An 18,142-nucleotide genomic window follows, 5' to 3' on the forward strand; every position below is an offset into this window, starting at 1 on the left:
TATTGCAGCGAGTGGGTCGGTTATGCACTGGCAGCATCCTTGCTACTAGCGGTGGGCGCGATGGTCCGGGCCAAGCAGAGAAAGATAGGTGAGATATGCTCAGAGGTTATCATCGACAAGTCCTCGGACAAGATGACGATGGAGAGTATAGTGGAGGCACAACACATCATGAAGAAGGTGCACGAGTACGTCAAGACGACGAACGTCGTGATCCTCAGGCTATGGTCCATTATTCTAGCCCGGTCACCAAAGGTATATATCATTGCACACTAGTCTTGATCATTGACCATCCTTTGTGTAATGTTGGGGTACCGTCCGTCACATATGGTTCTGGACTATAATGTTTTGTGTACTGTTCATTGTCCTGATCATTGTTTCAGTTAAATTCAGTCCAAATTTAGTCCAGGAGTACTCCAAATTTAGTCCAAACACAGTCCAGATATTGTTTTGGTTTCCTTGTACTCCAAATTCATTCCAAACACAGTCCAGGAGTATAAACAAGTTTATAGATTCAGTCCAATTTCACTTGTGCAGGAAATTCACCTGTGCGGCGGCGGCGGGGAAGGAGCAGCATCGGCAGCCCTGACAGAGGAAGCCATGTTGCCGTTTAGTTTGTTCCCAGCCTTGACTATGGTTGTCCAGCGAGTCCGGCATGTCGTCATTTTCTTGTAAAGCAGTATTGTATCACACTTGTAGAGCTCGTTACACATGTAGATCTTGTAAAGTACTGTATTACACATGGTCATATGTATTGGCAACGTGATCTGGTTGCTCTTATTTGAAGTATTATGTGTGCTTTTGTCTACCAAGTTAAATACTAGTTGAAATATGAAGAATATGAGCCTGATAGATGGGACTCACTTACCAGACCCAAACCTCCCAAACCTGACAACTGGGACCCATCTGATTGGTGGACCCATTTAATAAAAAAAGGAAATTATAATTATTTAGACGAAAAGGCCAAGGCCCAATAATAAAAAAGGCTGCAATGTTGGGCCAGGCCCATGAAGTCGACCAAAAATTGATAGAAAAAAATATAGAAAGGCTGAATTAATGGGCTAGGCCCATGTAGAAAACTGAATTGGACCGGGCTGAATCTTGTGCCACATCAGCTTGCCACGCTGGATGCCTACGTGGCCTGGGGAGGTTGCTAGTGACCAAAACGCCACAGTGGACTTATTTTGGTCATAAACGTTTGCGACCATTCCAGAAGAAAGGTCGCTATAGTCAGTTTACGACGCCCAGCTTTTGACCTTATGTTTTTGGTCACAAAAAGGTCATAAATGGAAATTTGTGACCTTTCAGTGACCAATAGTGGTGGTCATAAGTTGACATATTTCTTGTAGTGTTTGGTCCCGGTTCAAGCCACCAACCGGGACCAATGGTGGTGGGCCAGGAGCGAGGCCCATTGGTCCCGGTTCGTCCCACCAACCGGGACCAAAAGGTCCAGATGAACCGGGACCAATGGCCCACGTGGCCCGGCCGGCCCCCTGGGCTCACGAACCGGGACCAATGCCCATATTGGTCCCGGTTCCGGACTGAACCGGGACTAATGGGCTGACCCAGCCTGGACCAAAGCCCTGTTTTCTACTAGTGGACAAAACCCATCGCCATCATGCCACGCGAGAGAGAGGAGAGGGAGAGTGAGAGAGGGGAGTGACTAAGGGAGCGCTCGGCCCAATCGCTTTGGATAGAGGAGTGAACGGCCGTCAACGTCGTGGCGTCACCATTGTTGGCGCACAAGGGATCAGCCACGTCAAAACATGCTCAGAAAGTAGCTCAATGTTTTTTGCCACTGTCAGAAATTTGGCTCGGTGCAAAATCTCACGAATCGTAAATTGGCGGTGTTATGCTAATTGTGACACGAATATGGTGGTTCTGTGCATTTTACTCAAACATTGATTTATTGATGTCACATGTCTCTTTTGATCATGGTTTTTAAGGACAATAGTTGAAATTTATGATGGATGGATGCTTCAAACCTGATGCATGCGCATGCTCAGGCTCTATAAATCCTAATACAAAATAATAGTAACATCTTGACATCCTAGTTACACTTGATTTTACAATCAAACTATAAAACAGAATGATTGAAACTTGAAACAATTTGGCATTCGTTAGGAAGTACAATTATTTTGCAAGTATAAACATATCTTTTCTGTTTCCTGTTTAGTGTACTGCCGAGGTTAGTATAATCCACCTTTTATAATGTTTATATATACTGATCTATACTATTTGCACCTGAGCAGAAATTAGCTCATGTAGTATAATTAGCATGCAACCAAACATACATGTAACGTATGGGACATAATGAAAATTCTCTTTAACTTTGATGAAACATCATTTAGTGCTACTTACTTGAAGTTCTGACCTTGAGCATAACCCGGTAATGTTGTACATGCATATTGATATTTTCACATAAGGAATAAAATGCATAGTATGGAGTAATATTAATTCAAAAAGAACTTTCAAGACAGATAGATTTAAGCAAGAAAAACTAAGAAATAATTGTCTTTCAAAATGTGCACCATTAGTGTTTTTATAAGGTTTTTCTTTCTTGGTACAGATAGATTTAAGCAGCCACTTAGGCTATGGAACTTGTAACAACATTTATTAACATCAATGATCATATATCTGCCGTCACGACAAAAGCAGTGGCAAGTACCAATTCACACTTGGAGGTTTAGACCAAGACTTACTTGAAGCGCATTGCATTTCTCCAATAACTTTAGGGGTACTAAATTATAGATAAGTATATAATATCAACTGTAGTTTGTAAACATCATTTTATTATCTTCATTGCATTTTGGATCAAAGAGAACCTGGTGTATATCTGAATGACATTACAATCACCTTGAGCGACTTTACACATGTTAAGAAAGACAATACTTGTCTAAAAGGATCTATGATCATTGTCATATAAATACATAGCTATTGCTCAAAATCTTCTGATTTTCTTACAAAGATAGCATGGATAGTTGGTTCATCCAAAAAACTATAGTTGGCACATTGGAGGAACTATAAAAAAAGATGATAACAATGGAATATATTATATCATATACAAAAGACAACCGAATGAGTTATTGTCAAGGAAGTAAAACATTTATAAGAAACATAATCTGACATCTTATTCTCTAAAGACGCATTTAAAAAACATGTGATCGATGGCCCGTGTGTCTCGATGGTAACCTCCTAGGAACAAGCAACCTCAATCTTTTTCGATTGCTTCCACCATGCGAAGCACAAGGTTCAGCCCTCAACTCCTGGTCGTCATGATAATTAAGTGTTGTAGCCAAAGAACATGAAAAATTGGAGAAGTCAATACACGATTCATTTTGGTACCTTGGTGGTTTGACTATCAGTGTGACGGTGCCTTGGCTGGTTCTAGCATGGACTTGTTCTCCTCTGCTCCTCAAAGTTAAAAAAAACACAAACCTCAAGTATAAGCCTACTTCTTGCTTTAAAGTTTTGATTCAGACTATAAACCTCAAGATTGCAAACAAAAAATGGTTCCTCATTTAATTTTGAAATGCAATGTTGAAAATGCAGCTCTAGGTATTAACCAGTTGTTTTAATCAAATAGAGGCATGCCATCTTCATCACCTGGTACAGACCAGTAAAGGAGCTAGATGGAAAGACATCTTTCATCGCAACCCCTGTTGTATGTGCGTACCTGAAAAATCGAGATTTCTGCTTGTTAATAACCATCTAGGCACCTAGCGTATCCAAATAAATAAAATTATCTGTACTTTGTCAAGAATGAAAAAAAGGAGCTATCCAAAAGACAACTGAAATGATAAAGGTGCAAACCTTGGCCTTGGGGGCATAGTGGAGGGAAACAGAGATGGCACTGAAAGTGACAGATGCAGTGAGGATGGCGAGTATGAGAGAACCAGCGCTACCATTAAGCCCTGCCATAAACCAGAAGGAGGAGCAGTCGGTTAACTGATAACAGGCTCACTAAACAGTTAAAAGGCCATCATACTATTCTCTGTGTTAACGTGTAATATACACATATACTGGAGTAGTGGGCCATGAGAAGGTGGATAGATTTAAATCCTTGGAATAATAACATAAGTTCATCATCTAATAACAAGAGACTATGCCGGTGAATAATTATAGAAAAAGTTGTGTGTGTGCAGATATGATGATATAAAGCCCGACTCAATTAATAAGTGCACATCGAGGTCGGGCCATCTCTTTCTTTTCTCAAACAAATAACACTAGGATCATCTTCAGTAAGAAGTGCACACAACAATGATGCCTCGGTTGATAAATAATAAAGCAGTAATCAGAATATATAAATACTTGACTTAAACAATATTGTACTGTCCCTTCTGAACATAAACCAAGCAAACTAACATGGGATCTTTAACCTGACCTACGTATAAGAGTTCAGCACAATAACTTTCAGACCTTTAACTTGCACACCATCCATATAAAGTGTAAGATTACGAAGTGGATTTTCTGCACACGGCTTCTTTGGTGCACCTTATCTCTATCACTCGTTGAAGCGCTAAGATCGTTATTCTGACGTAAGTGCGGGTGGGCAATAAATTGTGCCTGCCACAGTATGTTGTACGAGCTCGGCACAGATGTATATACATGGCTCAAGACTAGGGCTGGACGCTCGAGCGAGCTTTTTGGCTCGGCCCGATAAAAAGATAGGCCGAGCCGAGCTGCAACTTTCGGCCCGTCTGGCGAGCGAGCCGAGCCTGTTTTCGCTCGGTCCATCTCGGTGGCTCGTTTCAAAGCCCAATTCGTTTTTTATAGGAATTTGCAGCCCAGTGTAAAGACAGCAGCCAACGCGAGTAGCCCAAGCCCACTACGAAGCATTGCCTCGACTACCCGACGCCGGCCTTCTCGGTCCTCTCCTCACAAAATTCCCCCATGCCGCTAGGGTTTCTGCCGCTCTCGCCACCACCTGAAGCCGTCCTTCTCGTTGTCGCGCCCGATGCCGGCGTCGTCCTCGCCGCGCCCGACACTGGAAGGCTCGCTCTCCGGACCGACGACGAACATGCCCTTTCGTCGCCGCGTTGGACGCCGCCGTTCCCCACTCACATGGTGCCTAGCCAAGCTTCTGTTGCCGTCCCCAGCATTTGTCGCCGCGTTGGATGCCGCCGTTCGTCGCTCACTTGGAGGCACAAGCAGGTATGACCTACCTGGCTCACTCCCGTCCTTGCCCTCCTCTGGCTGCTACTTACGGATGTGCGCAAGCACACATACTACACAGGTATACACACACATAGCGAGCTGATCGGGCTGGACCGAGCCGAGCCTCCAGAAACAGGCTCATTCATCCAGCCGAGTTTGGCTCGCTTTAGGCGAGCCAAAGCCAGGCTCGGGCTGAACTCGGTTCGGCTCGGCTCGGCTCGTGTCAAGCCCTACTCAAGACGCGTGATGAACGAAACAGTGCTGTCTCCTCGAATGTGAGCCGGTGTCCATCGATGGCAGAACAGTTGAGTGGCTGGGGTATTATATGTTCCTGCGTTTTGCTTGTACGTGCACAGGTTACTAGCCGACGAGGGCGCTGATCAAGGGCCAGCTGGCGCGCGCATGGACGCAATAGTCGGGACTGAACAGTTCGTGCTTTTAGGTTACGAAAAATGTGGTTGAAACATGTGTGCCGGCAGCAGGGCTGCAACACAGTACCACTTTCTTCCCCCGCCTCCACACAACGGGGCAGCCCTCGTTCTGCAAGCTAATGGAGTTCATTGGCGACGACGGGGTGAAAGGTTAGCAGTTTCATAGCAGCTTGTTTCTTGCTTCGAACACCGAGTAGCCAATCACAACTCCATGGGTAACGATATGCGTTTTTTTGGCGAAAACAGTTTAGGTAACACCGAGTAGCCAATCACAACTCCATGCAGCAGCTTCCACCAGAGATGGACGAGCCAGCTTAGTCGGTTCTTGCGATCTGTCTCGCATTGGGTTGGACTGCGTTTCTGATGTTTCGTCCGCCTGGGCTGGGTCGGCCCAAACAGAGCGGGCTCGACGGCTTTCGGACAGAGGATGCGTGTACGGCCATCGTCCATCGGCTGGGTTGAGAAGGCAACTCCACGCGGCTCGTATGCCTATAGCTAGATGGCCGGGGTGGGGTTTGACTTCAATGGTAGTGGAGTGCATCAGAGTGGTTGAGACTGACAAAACTTTAACCACCTCTGATTCAATGTGTTCGAACAATGAAGGTTGGCTATGTCCGTTTAGTTCATATAATGCATTCCCCCGCAAAAAAAAAGTTCATATAATGCATTGACTAAAGGGTGGAGAAAAACCAATGTGCATGTGTGCTCGCAATGCGTTAAAAAAAGGAGCGTGTGCACATGTGTGGGTTAGAACTGTTCCACAAATTCGTAAAAATTTGAATCTGAATAGAGCCTCGACGTTCTAGCTGGGCTATATATAGAGGTTGAGTTCTTTTGAAAACGATGTCAAGCACGGGGAGAGGAGCGAGGCGAATATGCAAGCCATGTGTCCTCCCAAGACAAGCGCGTTGCTGAGCTGGCTATTAGAGGTGAGTTCTAGTTATTTATAAAAATCGTAGATTTGTTCCAGATTTTCAATTCAGATATTTCATCAGTTTGCCATTGCATGCCAAAAAAAAGGCGGCGGCGCATGGACTGATGTCAAAGAGAAATTTGTAACCAATAGAGAACAAGATAGGTCGGCTAATGACGAGCTCATCTGTGAGGTTAGTTGATTCCAGCAGAAAAAAGTTATATGAAAGTGACAAAAAAACAAATTTTTACCACATTGAAACTCAAGATATTCACGCGCTTAACCTGAATAAGCAGGACTCCGTCCTTGGGCAGTGCACGGGGTCCATTGCTGGAGTTGGCGAGCATGGTGGTGAGCAAGTTAGGGAAATTTTTCATAACAGGGTGAAAGCTCGTTAGGTCGTTTATAAAAGAAGTTTCTACTAAATACATTTTGATTTTTGATCAGGAGGGGCGTGTGGTTGATGAATGCGTGCCAGTCAATGGCGGAGCTTGATGAAGAATGTTGAGGAGGCTAATCATAGTTGAGGGGGCAAAGAAGGTAAGTTATGCATGACTCTGAGAAATCTTGGATATTCAAGCCTAATAATTAGGGCCACATAACACCTGCGAAAGCGAAAACCAGACCCTTCTGGAGATCGGAGGCCTGCCAGTTCTTCACGGCAGAAACCACGTTCCCCATTTGCAAGGCCTGAAGTACTGACATCACAAAAGTAGAATCGATAACAGAAGAGACGCAACAAACAGTAAGTGACTTTTACCTTGAGCCCTTGGTGCCTCTCTCTGAGCGACGGTGGCAGGAGTTGTGACTGAGAGCGGAGGTGTTGTGCAGAGGAGTGCGGGGGAGGGCGGGCGGGGGTATATGAAAGTGCAGTTCCAAGAGGTAAACTTGCCTTGTGTATGAAATCACCCGGCTTGAACGAAATTAGTCTGCTCTTCTGCTCTGCCAAGGGCAACTCGACAGGTGGACTAACACTGTACCCAGGTTTCTGTCGACAGGTGGACTAACACTGGTTGAGCATGAGCTCACCTAGAAAAGGTAATGCATGAAAAGGTAATGCATACTACAGTGTTTCATCAAATAAATGATATTTTGATCTATTGCTTACCATGTTAGGGTACTTCCTATGCATATGATTAGCAAAGTCAGCTGGGCAAGCTCTGTTGCCAAAAATGATTGGTGACAATGGTTCTGCTAGACGATCTACAGTGGATGGGATAGTTTGAGGATTTATTGCACACCTGCCATGTCCAGGGGCATCATCTAGTGCTAGCCGGGTGCTGCATTCCAGTGCATCTCCGATTAATTGACACTGCATTAGAAAAAAAGTGTTGGTTCGTTGCATATAAAAATGTGTTGTTACTAGAAAGAACATAATGCGAAAAAGGGAATAGACAGGGCATGTGTACAAACAAGTGTCCAAAGCATGGTTGCTTACATTTGGACCGAAGAACGCCGTGCCGCCAAATGCGTTATGTGTTACTGCTTGAATGGCCCTCTTGATCATTCCACGATCGAAAACCTTGATTCTTGGGTACATGTTCTGTGGAATGCAGGAGCTGGAGATAGATATTTTGTCGAGTACATATCAGCACCAGTTGAATGAATTAATCTCCGATGGAACGACCAACGCAGCCCAGTATTCTACGCTAGTGTAGTCGTGCTTTCCAGATGGGTTTAAGACGTGCCCAATAGAGAAAACAACATAAGCAATCTCTCAGCAGACGAGATGAGTTCTCTCCAAGGGGTAGCAGTAGAACAGATTCTAGGGCCTTGAGACCATGAACACCCTAGAGCTGAATGTGGATGCTGGCTTGGTAAACTCAATGCATGGCTCTGAAATTTCTGTGTGACCTGGGGGTATCAACCTGCTGCCGTTCGGCAACGCAAAAATGTGTTGGACATCTAGATCTGTGATTTCAATCTCCCTTCCCATGCCAAGATCAACCTTTCAGGTTAAAGGGCCGAGTCTCTCCATTAAGAATGAACTGAACTTTAGATTTGTCTTGTGAGATATTTTGATTTCCAGCAGTCCACTGAAATCAATTTCCTTTGCCAACTCGCGTTTCTGGTGGTCGAACTGAGAAACAATACAACAGAACTTCTGGAGAGAAATCCTAGATGTGAGCGTTGGATTGGCATTGCAGATCTGTAGATCTTCCCTAGTAACCATAATCCGCGGATCGGATCCCTCCATACCCTAGGAATATGATGGACAATTTAAGAGGGTGAGGTTCTGTATTGTCAAGACTAGGTCGATTGGGGGAAAACTTGCAAATCTGCGTAGACTAAATTTCAAGCTTTTTACGGGGCAGTGCCTAAATGCCTGTAGATAATGTAAGGATGCTTCTTAAAGCAAGCATTGCAAAAATGGTTGCGGAGAGGAGGAGGAGGGGAGAGGTGGTGGTGGTACGAGTTGTGGACGAACCCGGTGACGACGCTTGCTTGAGGCTGGGGCGGGCGGTGGGTGGCGCCTCCCGTGTGCCGGCCATGGTGGCCAGGTGGTTTCATTGGGCGCGGCTGAGTTAGCAATGGACTAAGCTAGGCGATGAAGAAGATTGGGAGGAACAGCGGTGTGATGTTGTGCGATTTGGTATGGAGAAATTTTTTTACAACAACATTTAATGAGTTCGTACCGGTCAGCCGTGCTTTGGCTGTCTCCCTCTCGTGCGTTCACATCTATCGTGCCGGCCAGGAAAAAAAATGCTCGGCATGGCAATAATGGCCGACAAAAGAAAAAAAAATACAAAATCTATACTTTTGAAATGCCACCTGGAGGAAGAGAAGGGTATGGACAAAGTTGAAGACCTACAGGCGATTGGAAAAAAGCAGAATGGTAGTGTGAATACGAAATGCAGGCCAAGTGTTCTGCAGATGGAGAAAATGGGATCACAAAAACCAGGCGCATATGCATCACATGTTCACACCGAACAAGAGCCGAAGTGGTGTCCCATGGTACAAAAACAAGAGATCATCTAGTGACTGCAAAGGGAGGAGGGAGGGGAGAGTAAACTGAGCCGGTCCATGTACACGTAAGGTTTCATATGGTGGAGATACGATCCTAAAAGTCTTCAAGTGTCAGATGCATCAGTGATTCTGCTCGATCTCAAAGCTAGAGGACGTCCACGATACACATGGCACTGAATGCCGTGCTAAAGAAGTACTATTCGGTAAGATTACTACAACCCGCTTAACTACAATACTCGGTAACAACATACATGACAAACAAAAGATCATATCTGGTCATTTCAGAATTCAGAGTGGCATGTTCAGATATTAGTTAGTAGTACATCATACAACTTTTTTCAAATTTACATGGACCACTTATCATGCTCATAAATTTTACACTCATTTGTCTGTCCAATCTACCAAGACACATCCAATCTACTAAAAATGTAGATGCTAACCATTCTCAACGCTTGATGCTCTCAATTTTACACTCATTTATATGCCCAATCAACAGTGGCCGTGTTAAGCGACTCTAAAGCAATTGCCTATACGTAGAAGTGAGCACGTGAAACATAGCTGCAAATGTATGAATAGTTAAGAAATGAGAGTGGATTTTCTACTCTCGGGTGTACTACACACAAGTTGCCGAAAAGATCAGAAAACGCTACCAAACTACTCCTTCCGTTCGGTATTACTTGTCGCAGAAATGGATATATCTAGACGTATTTTAGTACTAGGTACATCCATTTCCGATACAAGTAATTCCAAACGGAGGAAGTATATCCAAAAAATCTGAAATATTGCGACATCAAATTCTATCAAATGTTAGAGAATCTAGAAAAATTTAATCCATAAATAACATCCGAGGAGCTCCCACAAAAAAAATCGCTGCTCAAACAGTGCACAAAACTTTGAGCAGTGATTTTTTTTTCGTGAGAGCTCAAGGGATGTTATTTTTGAATGAAATTTGCAAGAACCTCAAACATTTGAGGGTAGCCACTTATTTTTGGACAAAACCGGGTGTAGTACACCCGAGAGTAGACACTACTTTCCGAAACATTAAGCCGGTGAAGTATGTCATTGTGTCGAGGTTCAGTTTTCTGGTCCTAAAGTGAATACATTACACAAAATTAAGAAACTAATCAATGTTGTTGTTTCTAAAATGGATTGGCACTACTAATAGATCCTCACTGGAACTAAAGTGTTCAAAAAGAGGCAACTACATAGTTGATGGGGCAACAATAGCTACACATGGGATTCCGCTCCAACACCTCTCCTGATGAATGACCCCTTAACCTATCAATATCATTAAAGTTAATTTTAAAAGTAGATGGGAGTAATGCCAGCAAAGATCACTTGAGTTCAAGACCACCGCGTTGGCCTAATTTGCATGGCACCAGCATTTTTAGCACAATAATAAAAACTGCACCCTTTGCTAGGTCGTCAGAATTATCCTGGCCAATTACTCACTCCGTCGCATAATATAAGATGTTTTTGCAAGCTAAGATAGCTTGCAAAAATGTCTTGTTTTGTGGGCCGGAGGGAGTAGATCTTAAGTTGCAGCTACGATCAGTGTGAATGTAAACACAGTGCAGTGAATCGAGCAGATATATTCCAGTAACTCAAGCAAATCCATCCATAAAGAAACTCTAACAATAAGACAGATTAGTGTGCCAGGTTATGCTTATACAGTACCAAGCAACATAAAAAAAGGAATAAATCAGACTACATATAAAAAAAATCCAGAGAAAAACAACGCACACAGCCAGAGAGAGTAAAAAGCTTGTTCTCAAGCGGCAGTCCACCAATCGAGCATGGTGCTTCGCAGCTTTGGACAATGATATAAGCTATCAATTTATAAAATCTAAGTGCTTTTTGAGCCAGAGAGAGTAATATTTACCTCAAAAACTGCTTGTGTCATGACGCACGTCAGATATTCCTGGCAAGGGCACAAAGAATGTACTGCCACGAAAAGTCCCATCGCAGAGGGGTCGAGTACAAAATAATTAGTTCTTTAGCACAGTATGTCTCAGAGCAGAACTCTTAATCTGACTATATAACCAGCCTAATCCTCCACGCAGAAAAACAGTACCCTTAGCAAAAAAAATAAAGAGCAGATAATGGAATAGGAAAAGCACTAAAATGTCTACTTCCAGATCCATGGGCGTGCAAGCACCATGGAGTATTATTTAGCAAACAAATTGAAAATACATAGGATGGGGTGAGAAGGAGGGAAGGAGCAGGAAGAGAGGTAGTGCAATGGATTGGAGGAAGGAGCTCTGGACCGGTTCATCCTTTCTGGAGTGAAGTCTATTATAAACCTTGAATTCATATACTTCATCGGGATCAAACCGTAACTTCTCAATCCCTAAAGTCGATACCCTATACTCACATATCCCAGTCAACCTCAACCCTGGATTAGTTTGGCACACCGGGAAAAAGGCATTCCCGATCGGGTCATTTGTTACTGTGGCTGACTACATTGGCCCACATGTCATATGTATCATCTATCCCAATCCCGTGGTACAGCGCCAGTGGTGGCAGTGTGGCACAGAAGGCAACTTCCTCTCCCCGAGATTGCGAAGCAACTACGCGGCCCGGCGTGAACCCGACGGGCCTGTCCTGGACTGGGGAACACGACCCGCGCGAGACAGCTACATGTGGAAGGGCGACATCGGCCCGCCGCCGCCGCCAGCAGCCTACTGTGGCAGAACCAAAGTTTCAGATCGCGGGCTAAGGCATTTAGCGGCTGGCTCTATGCCAACGCTACAGCCGCTATCGCCGGCTATAGCGGCCGCTAACCCATTTCGCGACTACAGTACTTATGCATGTATATCACAAATCTATACTAATACATGTGCGTGTTTTTCTCAGAAAACAGGGTATTTTCAGTAAAAAACAGAGGATTCTCAATATAAATTTGAACATAACAAGTATAGAAGAGATCTGAGATCTGCAGCAGTTCAACTTCAACTTGTTCTTCATCACCACTTGGTACCACACCAATGATCCATTCATTCTGAATCCCAGAGCCTACAATCTGAATCAACAAACAAGTATGAATCCCAGAGCCTACAATCTGAATCAACAAACAAGTCTGAATATTCTACAAATGAGCTAAGGAATCAGAGGAATCTTGTACCTCGCGATGTGCTTGCCCCGGCTGCTGGAACCGTTTGAGAGTGAGACTGAGATGTCATCGTGGTCGTAGAGGCGGCGTCGTCCAGAGGCCCTTCGTCGCCGGTCGTCTTTCCACCTCCCCCACAACCGAATCTGGATTCCAACGAAGCAGCAGTCGGCGCTGATGGGAAGAACAGCGCAGCCGTCGCAAACTTTTTAGTGGGAGGGAGAGAAGGGAATGGGGGGACACGATCTAGGTTTTCTGGAGGAGGTTTTATATACCATCGCGAAATTTGGGCCGTTTCTGGTCTGTTTTGGGCCTTTGGGCCCTTGTGTTTCACTCTTTCGGCCCATGCCAGCGATTTTGCAGCGACAACGAAGTTAAATAGCGCCGTTTCGCGCGCGATCGCGCGGTTAGCGGCAGATCGCGTTTTCTACGGGATTGCCTCGCGGGAAGGGCTCTAGCAGGCAACAGCGCCGCGATCGCGCTGTTTTCGCCCGCGATCTGAAACTTTGGGCAGAACCGAAGCCACTTGGAGTGGCTGGATGCAGCCTACGGTATCGGTGGCGTACATGACCTTCGGTGGCCTGGCGTGCAAGTCGGTGCCGGCCCTGGTGGAGACGGCGTGACGTGGGTCATCGCCGGCAGCGGCGTGCAGTTCCTCTGGGTGGTATGACCCGGTATTGGTGACTGCAAACGAGCCGATGCGGCTGCCGGACAGGTTCGATCGAGGCGGCCATGCGCTAACGTGGGGTTGTAGGGGGTGGGCGCTGCGGGAGGACGTGCTCCGGCCGCCGGCCGCCGGTGTCCACGTGCTCGTCCTCGTCCGCAGTTCGTGGAGATGGTGCTGCGGGCGCCGCAGCTGTTCGTGGCACAAATGGTGCGGTTGGCGGAGGCATATGTTCCTTGAACAATCTTCCTGGTCACCACGTATTCATTGGTTTTTTCTGCTCGTTGCTCCTCACTAGTCAAGTTTCGTTCCAATTTTCATATTTGGGTTCGTCGGTGATGAGTTCCTGGGTCGCACGCACCGAATGGTCTTCTGCAACACATGGTGCAGCCGCAGTGTGACAACACATGCATGACGGTGGAGCGTGCTGAAGCAAAGTTAGAGCTTGAGGGAGAGAAGAATATGACGTGTGCCCCTATCGTCAGCAAGAGTATACAGTGATCCCGGCCAGGATTCTCATTATTCCAACGCACCAAACTGGACTAAACTGGTCGAATGTCGAAATAAGACCGAGATTACGGAATACAGGGTATCAATTTCAGGGATCTGAAGGTTGAGGTTCAATTCCGACGAGGCCTATGAATTTAAGGTTTAATACAGACTTCACTCTTCTTTTTGCGCGCACGTTCTCAGCAGGGCAGAAGGCGTGGAAGGAAGGGACAAGCCGCCCACGCTGTCGCCTCTCCCTGTAACACCCTCGATGCGACTATAGCTCCCACGTGTCGAGGCACGACTTAGAGATATAATCGCATTGAAGGCATATGTCGCAAGTTAGGCAATCTTCACAACATCCTATGTAATATGAATAATAAAGGGGAGAACATAGTTGGCTTACACTCGCCACGTCAAATCAAAGTACATAAATAACATTACATCATTCAAACACTCATGGCCCGACTACGGCGCCAAAATAGAAAAGAACCCAACATGCGATAAGGCCCCGAATCAAACCCCAACTAGGCACCACTACTGATCATCAGGAAAAGACACGTAGTGACGCTGAGAGTCCTCGTCGAACTCCCACTTGAGCTCGTACTCGTCACCTGGAGCGGAATCACCTGGACCTACATCTGGAGTTATAGTATCTGTGAGCCACAGGGACTCAGCAACCTCGCACCCTCGCGATAAGACTATTTGAGCTTATAGGTATGGCAAGGTAAAAATATGAGTGGAGCTGCAGCAAGCGACTAGCAAGTATGGTGGCTAACTTATTCGCAAAAGAGAGAGCGAGAAGAGGAGGCAAAGCACGAGCGAGAAGCTAGAGAACAACCTGCGCAAACATTACTCCAACACCGTGTCCACTTCCCGGACTCCGCCGAGAAGAGGCCATCACGGCAACACACTCAGTTGATTCATTTTAATTAAATTAAGGTTCAAGTTATCTACAACAGGACATCAACAAATTCCCATCTGCCCATAACCGCGGGCACGGCTTTCGAAAGTTCAATCCCTGCAGGGGAGTCCCAACTTAGCCCATGACAAGTTCTCACGGTCAACGAAGGAATAGACCTCCTCCCAAGACATTCCGATCAGATTCGGTATCTCGGTAACTCAAGACACTTCGACAGGTTAAAACAAGACCAGCAACACCGCCCGAATGTGCCGACAAATCCCGATAGGAGCTGCACATATCTCTTTCTCAGGGCACACTCAGATTGTCTAAACTTCCTGTAGGCCAGCCCAGAGTTGCCCCTGGTAGCCACCGGCGGCTGACGGTTTGGACCAACACTCAGAGGAGCACTAGCCCAGGGGGGGGGGTTAAAATAAGATGACCCTTGAGTCTGCGGAACCCAAGGGAAAGAAAAGGCTAGGTGGCAAATGGTAAAACCAAGGTTGGGCATTGCTGGAAAAGTTTTAATCAAGACGAACTATCAAGGGGTTCCCATTATAACCCAACCGCGTAAGGAACGCAAAATCCGGGAACGTAACACCGATATGACGGAAACTAGGGCGGCAAGAGTGAAACAAAACACTAGGCGAGAGGCCGAGCCTTCCACCCTTTACCAAGTATATAGATGCATTAAGATAACATAGCAAAATAATGATATCCCAACAAGTAAATAAAAGTTCCAACAAGGAACGGCTTCAAACTTCACCTGCAACTAGCAACGCTATAAGAGGGGCTGAGCAAAGCGGTAACATAGCCAATCAATGGTTTGCTAGGACATGGTGGGTTAGAGGTTCAACATAGCAATTGGAAGGCTGACAAGCAAAAGGTAGGCATCGTAGCATTGGCATAGCAAGAGCGAGCAAACTAGCATAGCAAAGATAGTAGTAATTTCGAGGGTATGATCATCTTGCCTGCACAGTTGTCAGAGTTGAATGGATCCTCACAAGCAAACTCAACGGGCTCCTCGTTAGCGAACTCATCTCCCGGCTCTACCCAACAAGACAAACAAGCAACAAGGATACAATCAACCACGTGCAAGACCAAGCAATATGATGAAATGATGATATGCTATGCAGGATGCGATGCGGGATGCAAAATGCAAGATATGACAGGAAATGCATGAACCTGGCCTCAACTTGGAATTCCAAGGGTGCCACTGGAAAGATGAGATGAAATCGCTTGAAAACGATATAAAGAACGCCGGAATCGGAGTTACGGTTTGGAAATGGCAAACGTTTTAAGAATGACACCGGTCTGCAATTTACAGCAAGTAGGCATCTAAATGCAACGAAACGAACATGCTACAGCCACCAAACATGACAACAAAATACATGACAGGGATGCACACAAGATGCTTAACAAAAGTCTAGCACTAAGCTACGGCCAATTCATCCATTATAAGGTTCAAACAAGCATGGCAAAAACGCAAATGCAAAACAGATTCCAGACTTGGTGAAATTAATACTTGTCTGAAATTTCAGATCACGAAGCCCTCTTCGGAGCAGCAAAACAACATGATACATGACCTGATTATGACAAGGAAGAACGTGGCATGGGGCTACTCAACAAGCTTAACAAAATATCCAAAGTGACCTGGGGCCAAAAGGGTTCACAAAATATACTAACAAGCCCACGAACATAGCTAAAACACAATCAATTTTCAGACTTGGTGAAAACTGGAACATGCTGAAACATAACTCACGAAGGCATGTAAACGAGCTCGATGCACTCACTACAGTGAAAGTCATGGCAAGGCAAGCATATAACCATTAAGAAGACACAAAATGCTAGCTAGATATGGCAAGAACAATGGCATAGCATGCACGAATCAACCACAACAACGCCGGCAAAATCGCAAACGAGTTGACGGTCTGCCCAGATTCACCATGAAGCAAAAGTAGAGCTCGATTGACTCAAGCTAGGTTGTTCCATAATTGCAAACAAAGACATGGACGGATAGAGCATAACATGATAAACTCCTTTACTGATCATCCTCAAAAGAGGCACGGATCACTAGGAAACAAGCTGAACATATGGCATCATGAACTAAATAATCCCAGACTTAGTGAAAAGTACTAAGTCCCTGAAAACAGATTTACCGGGTGCCTCAATTTGCAAGCTTGCACAAGTCACCACACACATCACAAAAATGCATGGGTTGCACCTCCAGAAAGATAACAAAATGCTTAACAAAACATGTGAAGGACTCACAGGCATATCATGCACACAATAATCATGGCAAAAATGACAAAAGTCTAAGATGAACAAGCAGATCTGACAATTAACTCATGAAGCCTCCTTCTAACAGCATTTCGGGCATCAAGACGAACTCAAATGCAAATGATGCAATGGAATGAAATGATGTACTCGTCGAGGCGAACATTTTGATATGCTATATGCCCAAATCGGAGCTACGGATGCGGAGATACGGCAGGTCAAAGATAGCACAAAAATTAGGGTTCGGAGGGAAAAAGTCAACCGAGGGGATATTTTCAGATCTAGATCCGGCGCGGATTTCGAGGATCGCCGGGGTTGAAGACGACGGAGGCCGGAGTTGGAGGGCTCGCCGGACTTGGTGAGGCACGCCGGCCGGTGAGGGAGGCGGCGGCGAGGGACGGCGACCGGGGCGGCGGCGGCGAGGCCCGGGCGCGGTGGGGCGCGGTGGCGCGGTCGCCGGAGCAGCGAGGTGGCGCGGCTCGCTGGCGGAGGCGGCGGCCGGTGAGAGGAGAGGCGGCGGCGCTCGGGCGGCTCGCGGGAGACGGCAGGCGCGGGGAGGCGCGGCCCGGATCGGCGGCGGGGAGGGCCCGGTGCGGGCCGAGTGGGCCGGCGGCGAGGCACGGTGGCTGGGGCCACGTGGCGCCCTCCTACTGGCGCGGGGCGGCGGCGCGATTCGTCCGGCCGGCTTTGGACATGTCCGGCGCGGCGGGATCTGTTTTTTTTTATCTAGGGTTTCGGAGAGGGAGAGAGATCCGAAAACGGGGGGGGGGGGCTATTTATAGGCATAGAGGGAGCTAGGAGAGTCCAAATGAGGTGCGGTTTTCGGCCACACGATTGTGATCGAACGCTCTAGGACATGGAGCAGAGTTTGGTGGGTTTCGGGCCAAATTTGAGGGGTGTTGGGCTGCAACACACACGAGGCCTTTTCGGTCCCTCGATTAACCGTTGGAGTATCAAACGAAGTCCAAATGATACGAAACTTGACAGGCGGTCTACCGGTAGTAAACCAAGGCCGCTTGGCAAGTCTCGGTCCAATCCAGAAATGTTTAATCCCCTCACACGAAAGAAAGCTAGAAATGACCATCGGAGGAGAACGAAGCGCCGGAATGCAAAACGGACAACGGGGAAAATGCTCGAATGCATGAGATGAGCATGTATGCAAATGCAATGCACACGATGACATGATATGAGATGCATGACAACGACAACAACACACGGAGACGAAACCCGAACCCGA

At 46.2% G+C, this 18,142-nt stretch overlaps 1 long non-coding RNA gene across 4 annotated transcripts; it reads right to left on the bottom strand.

The window, feature by feature from the left end:
- Positions 1–2,075: 2,075 nt before the first annotated feature.
- On the bottom strand, positions 2,076–12,809 carry LOC125517336 (uncharacterized). Of its 4 annotated transcripts, XR_015609200.1 has the most exons (9): positions 12,590–12,809; positions 11,348–12,487; positions 7,937–8,698; positions 7,607–7,810; positions 7,259–7,527; positions 3,811–3,911; positions 3,604–3,673; positions 3,343–3,405; positions 2,076–3,263 (listed from the first exon to the last, which is right to left on the bottom strand). It is a non-coding gene; the product is annotated as an uncharacterized LOC125517336 (long non-coding RNA). The 4 variants fall into 4 exon arrangements; XR_015609199.1 differs by having other exon boundaries at positions 2,077–3,263; positions 3,343–3,673; positions 7,259–7,486; positions 7,740–7,810; XR_015609197.1 differs by having other exon boundaries at positions 2,077–3,263; positions 3,343–3,673.
- Positions 12,810–18,142: the final 5,333 nt, after the last annotated feature.

Source organism: Triticum urartu, chromosome 6A (assembly GCF_056163025.1).
Source record: "Triticum urartu cultivar PI428250 chromosome 6A, HENAU_Tu73, whole genome shotgun sequence".
NCBI classification, from domain to species: domain Eukaryota; kingdom Viridiplantae; phylum Streptophyta; class Magnoliopsida; order Poales; family Poaceae; genus Triticum; species Triticum urartu.